Genomic DNA, 9,226 nt, shown 5'->3' on the forward strand with positions numbered 1-9,226 from the left:
TGGGGCGCGCGTGCACGAGGCGCGCTCCCGGGCGTCGGGCGCGTGCCCGGCCGGTCGAGGTTCCTGGCGGTTTCAAATGCGTCAGCCGGCGGGGACCGCGCGGTCCGGCGTCCGTACTTCGCGGGGCGCGCTGGGAGCCGGGGGAACACAGGGCAGCTAGGGTCGTGGGGGAAGGGGGCAGCTGTGTGGGTGGGGCGCGCTGGGACCCCAAGCGTGCACGGAGAGCCAGGCCATCAGCCCTACAGGTGCGGGGTCGGGGGCAGGCCTGGCACATTATCTTGGCGCCTGAGAATGGCCCGTCCGTCCCCCGAACTGGCCCCTCACCTGCCGCAGCTCCACCAGCTGAGACCGGGTGTATCCACTGGCTTCTGTGATGAGTGCGTCTCACAGGGAAACAAGGACAATAAAGCCAGCCAGGTGAACCACCTCCAGTGGCCCTGGCGGACGTGCGTGAGAGAGAGCTGCCCGGGGGACGACCCCAGGGAGGCGACCCCAGGGCTAGGAAAGGCTCGGTTCACCTTCACAGAGGAGCCGAGTGTCAGGTCCTGAGGAAGTGGGGGTGAAGGAAGAAGGCCTACCGGGCTGACCCACCGGGCAGCTCCGTCCACTAAGGACACACCCGGCACGTGTTCATTTGGCGAGACCACACAAGTCCAGCTGCTTCCACCCAGAGCTCCCAGTGGACAGAGGCCTAAATGGGGCATTTCTAGGAGGGGGTCAGGGCGGTGGAAAGTCTCTCTCACTCCGTCCACTTCTCACTCTGCGCTTAGCCAGGCTGACTCTCTGCGGCTCCTTTGTCTCCCCTTGTCCAGCCCCCTTTGGGGCCTTCGGAGCCCAGCCAGTGGAAGCTGAGCATCTGGGAGACAGTGACCTAGCCCACTGGGTTCAGCTCATTTCCTGTTAACACTGAAAGGCCATAGAGCCAAGTTTTCACGGTCCTTAATTTCACAAACCAGTTTTGACTCTTCAGAATTCACTTCCTGGGCTAGAGGCACCATTTAGGACAGGGAAAGGGGGCCCCCCCAGAATGGAGCTGCCATGTCACAGGCTGACGAAGTCTGTCCATTGAAAGTTCTGGTCAGAGCCGACCTCCATCTCAGCCGGGTCCAAGGGTTTGGTCCCTTTCACCCTGGACTGTGGTGCCTCTACCAGGGGACTCCCCAGGCACAGTGGCCAGCTCGAGCTGTGCTTCCTGGAGAGGGGAGTCTCCAGGAACTGGCCCCTTCCAGGACAGAGGTGGACAATGGGAACCAGACCCCCCCCCCAAGATTATTGGCTGTGGTGTAACTTCAGGTGGGCAGAGCTTGGACCCATCATCCATCATCGACTCTAAGACATCAGCAATTATAAAACATTGTTTTATCTAACACACACGTTAAACTATGACAGGTTATGGATGCAAGACACCCCAATTAGAACTGATGAAATACAGTATCTAAATGTGTTACAAGAAGGAGTTAAACTATGGTTGATTCATATAATGAAAGGCTATGCCACTATTAAATGTGTAAAAAGAAAGAGTAGTTGATCACAGTAAAAGATGCTCACACATTATGTGTTTTTTTAAAAGCAAATTATAAAACTATTACGGTTTTGAACAACAAGAAAATCTGTATAAAATATTTTGAAAATCTGTTTGAAGACACCCGATAACTGCCAAAACAGAGAAGACTTTCTTGAGGAGCGAAGATCCCACAAAGAAGGGACGTGGTTTTCCTTTTGAGATATTTAGCGATTAGTATGATGTTTTAGTCAGCTCAGCAGCCATAACAAAATACCACAGACTGGGCAGCTTAAACAAATAGTCTCTCACAGTTCTGGAGGCTGGAAGTCCAAGATCAAGGTGTGGGCAGGATGGGTATCTCCTGAGGCCTCTCTCCTTGGCTTGTAGATGGCCGCCATCTCCCCGTGTCCTCGCATGGCTTTCCTCTGTGTGTGCAGGGGAGGGGGAGAGGGAGAGGGAGAGGGAGAGGGAGGGAGACACACAGTGCAGTCCCTAATACGTGCGGCACACAAGAAGTTGAGACACTGAGCACAGCTTTTGAGTCTCATAGGATGGGGGAGACAATAATTGGGCGGGACCTACTGCAAGATAAACTGGTCGGGGGGCTCTGATAATAACCTGGACCTTCAGCTGGAACACTGAAACCTACAACAAAGGAGTGAGGCTGAGGTGTAGATCAATCCTCACAGACTGAAACCCAGCATCCAAACGGCTCACTCCCAAATTGCACCAAGCTGATCTGCTCTCCTGCCCATTGCCAGCCTGAAGCCAGAGGAAATCTCTGGAGGACAGCAGCAGCACCTGGGGCCTCAGGTTAACTAAAATATCTTCATAGACGATATCCAGAACAGAATAAAAATTCACAAAGAAAACCAGAAAACAAATGATCCAAAACCAAGGGAGAAAGTATGTATATACTAGTAATAAATCCACAGGAGAACAGGATATTGGCATTATTAGATTTTTAAATAACTCTAATATGTTCAAGGAAATAGACTATGAGATGGAAATTTTCAGCAGATTAGTGAAATCTATAAAGAAATGGAAATTTGAAAACAAATACAATCACTGAGACTATGAATTCAGTAGATGGGTTTAACAACAGATTAGACACGGTGGAAGAGATTATTATGAACTGGAAGGTAGGTCAGAAGAAAATAGAAGCAGAGGGAGAAGATTGTCCCAAGGATAGGAGAAATAACTTTCAAACCACTGCAAGAACAATGCAACAACAAAACTCAACCAATCTGACAACGTCATAAAAACAGATAAAAGGAAACAATAGAAATAACAGAAGACATTTATGTAGCACTTATGTGACTTGCACTCTCATACCTTCATACACATTAATGGAATGAGGTAGGTACCATTATTGTACCATTTCACAGATATGGAAGCTGAGGCACAAGTTTCACATCCAAGTTTACCTGGTTACTAAAAGCAGCAGAGCAAGGATTCAAGCAAAGGCAATTATACCAGCTCTACAACAAGAAAGTAGAATAGAGCATACAAAATAAGATAGTAAGAATAAGTAAAGATCAGCAATCATACTAGATATGTATGGATTAAATTGTTCTATTTAAAACAGTGGCTCCCTACGTGGGTCAAAAAAATACAACTATGTTTTCTTCTACTGTAGAGTAGAGAAAGGGTAAAAATAAAAGGCAAAAATGCTATAGCTTATAACAGTTTTCATATCAGATAAAATACATTTCAAACTGCAAAGCATTAAATGGACAATGAGAGATATATTACATTAGTAATGGGTCCATGCCACCAAGAAGCAGGTAGAAAAATGCAAATAGGGTCTGACTCTGTTTTTTTTGATGTTTAACAGCTGACATCTTTAAAGCCTCATCCCTGCCTCTTTTCTTTCTTCCCCACATCTTAGCAGGCAGATAAAGACTGAGCGCTGCCTCCTTTGGTACCGGTGGGAAATTCAAACCACTCAAGCACCTGCCCATGCAGAAACCCTCACCATGGCCCCGCCCTAGCACAACAGAAGCCCCAAGTGCATCTCCTTTCCTGGCTCTCAAGCCATTTTCAGACCAGCTTGGGAGGCCTGCACTGTTCTCCCTAGAAAGCCTCCTTATGTGAGGGATGAACATTTCCATACCCTCTTGGTGTGTGTGTGTGTGTTGTCACCAGTCTTGACAACTGGACCAAACTTTGGGTGAGGGTCCCTCTTCTTTCTGAAAGGTGTCACAATGACAAAGACTAAGTAAGCATATAGAAGATCTGAATAACATAATCAATAAGCTCATGATAATGCATAGAGAGAGAAAGAATTTGGAAACCAATGAAAAATTTATGTAATATTTTTAATCACCTGTGGAATATTTACAAAGTTTGAGCACATATTAGGTCTTTAAGAAAACCTCATTAAATTGTAAGAAGCAAAATCATACAGAGGGCGAGTTCTGCCTAGGATGTAGAAAGCTGGAATGATCATTACCCCCATCTAAAAACAAGAAAAGCTGGACAACCTCAAAATCATAACTTTTCCTAAACCTATCAGAAAGCTGGGATTTTGGCCTCCTTGTCTTTAAGTTTTGGGTCCTCTCCCTAATCTGCCTGCTATTATTAAGCTTTCAGAGTCTCAGACAGTTGCTTACTTTGTCTTGTTCACACCAGAACTCTCTCCATTTTTGAAGGTTAGTTTTCTGAGTATAGCAATCTGAGCTTAGGGACTTCCCTGGTGGCGCAGTGGTTAAGAATCTGCCTGCCAATGCAGGGAACATGGGTTTGATCCCTAGTCTGGGAAGATCCCACATGCCTCAGAGCTACTGAGCCCACGTGCTGCAACTACTGAAGCCCGCTTGCCAAGAGCCCGTGCTCCGCAACAAGAGAAGCCACCGCAATGAGAAGCCCGCGTGCAGCAACGAAGACCCAACCCAGCCAAAAATAAATTAAAAATTTAAGAAAAAAAAAAGAAATCTGAGCTTAAAGCCTTTAAAGGTATCATTTCACTGTCCTTATTGTCAGAATACATCCTGGGCCCAGCCCCTTGGAGGTCTTCTGTCTCTGGAGAGGAAACAGGATCACTGAATAAGTTCCACCCCAAGATCCAAGGACATGAGGCCCGCATCAATGTGGACCTGGACCAGGGCAACAGCAAGCCCTACCAGCCGTGCCCCGTTCCAGGACAGTCAGTGCCAAGAAGCAAGCTGGAGGGGCCCATCACAGTGAGGGGAGAGAGGACCAAGAGGCTGGAGAGAGCCTCTTCCCGAGGTGCACAGGGGAGGCCTGGCATTCAAGGCGGAGAAAAACCCTCCAGCAAACCATCCTCCACCCTCAGCACGAGGCCATGCCAGAGGAATTTGAGGTCAGTGGACACTAAAGGTAACCACGGCAACCACAAAACCCAGAGCCAGTCAGCCCCTAGCCTGCCTGACCCCTGCAATGGCAGCCAAACAGAAGAAGAGGAGGAATGTCAATTTCCAGATATAAATACTGCTAACCTCAGTCTCTACTGCCCTAAAGACAATATCTGGCTTTCAGTAAGTAATTACAAGACACAAAAAAGAAGAAAAAACCCCCCACAATCAAGACATGAAAATCAACAGAACCAGACTCAGATGTGACTCAAATGCTGGGATTGTCTGACAGGATTTATGTTAAGGCTGTAGTGGGAAAGATAACATGAAGAAAAGGGCGGGGAGACTTTCAGCACAGAGACGGAGACTCTGAGGAAGAGGCCAGTGGAAATGCTGGAAGTAAAAACAGAGTAACAGAGGTGAAGAATGCCTTCAACAGGCTCACGAGTAGACTCAGCACAGATGAGGAGAGAATCATGAGCTTCAAGATAAGACTGTGGAAATTACCCAGACTAAACAAAGAGGAAAGGTGGACCCCCACCCCGCCAACAGAGCAGAGCAAATGGAAGCCCTGGAATAATTTCCAGTGGTCTAACACATGTGTAATCGGAGTCACAGAAGGAGAGGAGAGAGTGGGCAGGAGAAATGTTGGAAAAAATAATGGCTACACATTTTCTAAAAATAAAGACACCACAGCACAGATCCAAATTCAGAAGGATTTAAATATATACATTTAATAATATATATAATAAATATACAAAAGGCACAACAAGACACAGCATATTCAAGCGATGAAAACCAAAGATAAGGAAGACACCTCGAAGGCAGAGAGAGGGGAAAAAAGACACGTTACGTGCACAGGAACAAGGATCAGAATCACAGCACACCTGATGCAGAAACGATGCAAGCCGAAGACAATGAGGACAAGGACACGCTGCCTCTACACACACGACGCTCAGGTCTCTATACTCAGCAAACCAGCCTTCAGACGCCAAGGAGAGACTTCTGGTGTGGACAGGACACAACCCTCCGAGGACTCTGAAAGGTCAGGAATAGCAGGCAGCTTTGAGAGCAGACCCAAAACTTAGAGACCTGATGGGGTGACTTTCCAAGTGTTCCTCCTCTTTCATCGGCCAGCTTCGACCAGAGGGAGACCCCAGTGTGGGATTACATACCAATGCAGGTGTCAAAACCTCCAAGAGAAAGCCTCTCTCTCTGGCCAGAGGAAAGGAGACGCTGCGAGCCAAAGCATGTGAGTGAACCCAGGTTTTGGTTGGTTGGTCGGTTGGCTGGTTTTGTGCTTTTTACTCACCGGATCCTGTCCTGAAGAGACCCCGATCCTGGAGCTGCACTGTGGCTGCCGACCAGGCACCCCAAACCTCAGGAGAAAACCCATCCCTCTGGCCACAGAAAACGGGAAAAGGGGTCCTGTGGTCCAGAGAGCGTCAGGGATCTTTCATTTTATCCCTCTTCCCTCCCTGCCTGGCCCTCAGGCAGCCCCAGTCACATGACCCCACCGGCCCCTCCCCTAGGGAGGCGGGGCCTCTCCACTGACCGCCTCCCGGCCCCAAAGAAGGGTCAGAGGTCCACACAACTACCCGAAGGTTGTGGGTCCTCACCAGCTATACTGGCAGGGTCTGGGAACATCCTAGAAACGGAGCTCACACCTGTCAGGCCAGGGAGATGATGCACAAGCCTGACTGGGCTGAAGGTACCTTCGTGAGAGCCGCCCCAGGATGTGGGGATGGTGTCACCAGTCTGGCTAACGGAAACGTGGGCATCACCGGCATCCAACCGCTTAGAATAACAAACGTCCCTGGCATTCTAGAGCAATCTTCCCGACGTCCCTGGACCAGCAGCACCCACGTCTGCTGGAAACGCGTTACAAGTGCACACTCTGGGGCCCCTCCCAGACCCGCTGGATCGGAAACTCTGGGGTGGGGCCCCTCCATCTGGGTTTTATGAGCCTTCCAGGGGGTTCCGACGCAGCTCAAGCTTGAGAACCCCTGGTGGACAGCGGTGCTGCTCAGATGGGACGCTGTAGACAAATCGTCAGGGAATCTTGGCGAAACGCAGGTTCTGACTCGGCAGGTCCTGGGTAGGGACTGACGTTCTGCAGGCCTGTCGAGCTCCCAGGTGATGCCGGTCTACTAAAACCTGGGCTGCGCCATGAGGAGCAAGCCCCGAGGGCAGTGGTTCTCAGCCTCGGCTGTGCATTAGAACCACCTGGAGATGTTGGGAAAAACCCACCTGTGAAATGAGACCCATGAGGTGGGTGTGGCTGGGAGTGCGGGCTGGCACTGGCGAGCGCCGTGAGCAGCCGAGGTGCAGGCCCGCTGCTGCGGAGGAAAGGCCTGGGCTCCCAGAAACGGGGGTGTCGGTGGGCCTGTTACGTGAGCCTGCGCCTCTCCCCTCCAGCTGAGCTCAGGACACTCCCTGCACAGAGCCATGGAGAAATGCATGGGCAAAGCGCCTCCGCGGCTGTCCTCTGCAGACCGGGGAGGCTGCCGTGGGGCGGGGTCACCCGATCTCCCTGGGGATGAGGGGTCCTGGCGTGGTGGTACCAGATGTCAGTGCTTAACGCTAGAGACAGACGCAGAGGAAATAATCATGGAAGGAGAGGAATCAGAATTTTTTGAACCGATGGCAGGGACCCTGGGAATGAAACTGATGCACAGCTGCTAAACTAGCAGGCAGGATAATTCTAGGTCTTTTGGTCAAGCCCCAACCTGTCACCGTAACGGGGGTCCCTGGCTCTTCCCAGCAGCTTCCGGGACTGGTGAGGAAGGAGCCTGCAATTCAGCCACAGGTGAGACCAGCAAGTGGCTCTCAGGGCTTCCTCAGAGGGACCGAGGACCATTTTCAAGGGTCACTGTGTCCTGGAGCAAAGGAAAGCCCCTGACCCTCAGGGGTTACTACACACCAGCTCTGAAGAGGCCCGGTCAGCCACTGAGGTCCACTGGCCAGAGTGGGCTTGTGGAGGCCGGATGAGAATGGGTCTCACCCCGAGTCTCGCTCACCGTGGGCCCGTGGGAACCAGAGGCCCAGAACGTGTAGCGGGAACAAGCACACTTAGCGCCCTATGGAGTCTCCCGACTTGTGCTCGGGGCCGGAGCGGAGGCCACGCCGTACAAGGGCCCCGTGGAAGCCCGCGGAGCCCTACCCCCTGCTGCGGGAGGCGGACCAGAGGCGCCACATCCCCCGAGGGAGTGCTGCAGGTCAGGGCGCCCCCCAGGCTCGAACGCAAGGCTCCCTGCCTGTGACTAGCTGGACTGTGTCCCCCAAGTTCACAAGCCAGAGCCCTAATCCCAGCATCTCAGAACGTGCAGAATGCGGAGAGAGGACCTTTAATGAGGTAATGAAGTTAAAACGAGGTCGCTGGGTGGGTCCTAATCCAACCTGACCGGGTCCTTACGAGGAGAGACAAGGACACAGACACACACGGGACGAGCACGCGGGGGCACGGCTGTCCACATGCCCAGGAGGCCTCGGGAGGGACAGCCCTGCGACCCCTGGGCCTCGGACTCCCAGCCTCCAGACTGTGAGACGATACATGTCTGTTGTTTAAGCCCCAAGTCTGCGGTGCTTGTCATGGTGACCTGAGCAGATACCCCACGGCCAACTGAACCCCCTCTGTGTTTGTTACAGAGCAGACGGGTCCTGAAGAACGGCTGTGGCTCACAGCCAGGGCCCTGGGGTCGTAGCTCCTGGCACCCGGGCTCTGCTCTCTTCTCCCGACCCCGCCGGCCGAGGTCGCCAGCCGGTGGGTGCCTGCACGGGCTGGGAGAGCAGAGCGCCTCCATGCTGACCTCGGCCGGGCGACCTTCTGGTCCGGTCATCCGCAGTGCACTCCGACATCCCTGGAGGCGGTGGGCCTGGTGCACAGGAGGCGGGGACAGCCCAGATGCTCAGCTAGGACCGGTGGGGCCCAGGGTGGGGGAGGAAGAGGCCCCGGCTCAGGGCACGTGACCCTGGTGCCCTGCTCGGGGAAAGGGGCGGGAACGTGGAGTCGGGGTCACCGGGGCCTGGGGGAGCCTGAGCAGGGGGAGAGGGTGAGGGAGCTGGCCCGGATCTGAGGCCGGACCCTCGGCCACCACGCTCTGAAGCCCAGGACCGCGGGGTCAGAGTCGCCGAGCGGGTGGGCTCCTGACGAGCTGGCACAACCTCTCCGTCCCTTGGGCAGGGGGTGCCCTGACCCTCTGGGGAAAGGGGCCGGCTCCCCCAAGCAGCCATCCAGCTTCACTCCCACCACGGTTTCCCCTCGCGAGAAGCCGGGTCCTGGGGTGCGGCTTTGAGCCGCTCGGTCCCGGGCGTGGGTCGTTCCTCCTCCCGGGGGCAGCCGGAGGGGCCAGCAGTGCCCGCCGTGCCCTTCCAGTCACCGTCAGCAGCCGTCACTGAAGGCAAG

This window comes from Balaenoptera musculus, chromosome 4 (genome assembly GCF_009873245.2).
Source record: "Balaenoptera musculus isolate JJ_BM4_2016_0621 chromosome 4, mBalMus1.pri.v3, whole genome shotgun sequence".
Classification (NCBI taxonomy): Eukaryota; Metazoa; Chordata; class Mammalia; order Artiodactyla; family Balaenopteridae; genus Balaenoptera; species Balaenoptera musculus.